Raw genomic sequence first — 2,001 nt, forward strand, 5'->3', positions numbered from 1 at the left:
TAGCACTGAAGGATGAACTCCAGAACTTGGTAATTCTCTATTTCTAAATGTAAGCATTATTGTTTATGAGAATACTAATTCTTCTTATGGTGGTTACATAATCAAGTGTTTCTATCATTTAGGAAAAAAAACTATTAAAATATTAGTCTTGTAAAAACAAAGTCAGTCACTCTCCAGCTGCCATTTTGCATCCCTGAGTGTGTGTGCTTATTCTCAGCTGCTCTGCCCGCGACCCCCTGAGCGTCAACCCTCATCCCACACACCGCCCCCTTTCCTCTCCAGATAAAAAAAACTATCATGAACCAGGAGAAACTAGCCAAACTGCAGGCTCAAGTGCACATTGGTGGGAAAGCAACTGCTTGCAGAAAAGCTACAGCAGATGAAAAAAAACTTGCTCTCCTTAAAGAAGTTAAGGGCAAACAATATCTCTGATATTGAAGAGCCGACTATGTTCACAAACAAAAGAACAGTGATCCACTTTAACAATCATAGCGTTCAGGCTTCTCTGGCAGCGAACACTCTCACCATCACAGGCTACGCTGAGACCAAGCAGCTGACAAAGATACTACCCAGCATCTTACACCAGCTCGGTGCACACAGTCTGACTAGTTTCAAGACACTGGCCGAAGCTTTGCCCAAACCATCTGTGCATGCAAAGTACCATCTTGCTACCGGAGAGGAGGATGATGGTGAAGTTTCAGATCTTGTGTAGAATGTTGATGAGGCTTCCAAGAACGAAGCAAACTAAATAAAGTCAACTTCTAAAGAAGATAAAACTTGAAGAAGTTAGCTGCTATTTTATATTAAGACTGCTTTTTAAAATTTTGTTTATGGATCTGATAAAAATCTCGATCTCTAATATTTTTAAGCCCAAGCCCTTTGGACACTGCAGTTCTTTTCAGTTTTTGCTTATACACAAATCATTCTTTGCAGCTAATTAAAGTGAAGAAGCGTGGGCCTAAAGTTGGAAATAAAGGTTAATAAAGTTCTTTGCCTAGTAAAAAAAAAAAAAAAGTAAATCACATAAGTAATTACATTTTTAACAAAGGCATTATTTGTAGAGCATTTTAAAAATGTATGCAATTTATAACTGAATAATCAAACATTCATTTCCCATGAGCATGGGGGCAATTTTTACTTCATATAAATATATTTATGTTTGAAGTTAAAAAAAACAAAGTAAGAGCTAGGAAAGTCTAAATTCTGAGCTTAGCTATGGATAAATATATATCTTTGTCCTCTCAAACATGTGGTGACTTGTTCTTCAAATCAAGCTTCATATACAAGGGACAGAATCCTCCAGTGACCAGAAAAGAGTAAATTCCAGCAACCCTGGTACTTCCTCACAGTGCCCATTCTTGGATATAAGAAAATTCAGTTAAGAAAGCTTTCTGGAAACAGACTGAGGCCGAGTCCACTGCACCAGTCAGTGTTGTTCTCTTTATTTATTTTGTTTTGTTTGTTTGTTTGTTTTGTCCGTGGGGAAAGCATTCAGTGTGGTGAAAGACTAGAATCATTACATGCAGAAGAAAGAATTTTTTGAACTCTAATGAACTTGTGGTTTAAACTGCATGTTGTTATTATATGACTTTCCTGTGCCATACAAATTAAACTGGGTGATTTAAAACAACAAAAATGTATTCTCTCACAGTTCTGGAGACCAGAAATTCAAAATCAAGGTGTTGGCACATTTGGTTCCTTCTGGAGGCTTTGAAGGAGAATCATTCCCAGGCCTGATCCAGATTCTGGAGGCTCCAGGGGTTCGTTGACTTGGGGAGGCATCACTCCAATCTCTGCCTCCTTCACATGGCCTCTTCTGTGTCCTGTCTTCTCTCCTCTCCTCTCCTCTCCTCTCCTCTCCTCTCCTCTCCTCTCCTCTCCTCTCCTCTCCTCTCCTCTCCTCTCCTCTCCTCTCCTCTCCTCTCCTCTCCTCTTCTCTTTACAAGGACACTTGGCATTGGTAAAGGGCCCATGCTAATCCAGGATGATCTCATCTTCCTA

General features: G+C 39.6%; 1 pseudogene; it reads left to right on the forward strand.

The window, feature by feature from the left end:
* Nucleotides 1-297: 297 nt before the first annotated feature.
* LOC117027597 (transcription factor BTF3-like) lies at nucleotides 298-748 on the forward strand (annotated as a pseudogene).
* The last annotated feature ends 1,253 nt before the right edge of the window (nucleotides 749-2,001 follow it).

This window comes from Rhinolophus ferrumequinum, chromosome 9 (genome assembly GCF_004115265.2).
Source record: "Rhinolophus ferrumequinum isolate MPI-CBG mRhiFer1 chromosome 9, mRhiFer1_v1.p, whole genome shotgun sequence".
Lineage (NCBI taxonomy): Eukaryota > Metazoa > Chordata > Mammalia > Chiroptera > Rhinolophidae > Rhinolophus > Rhinolophus ferrumequinum.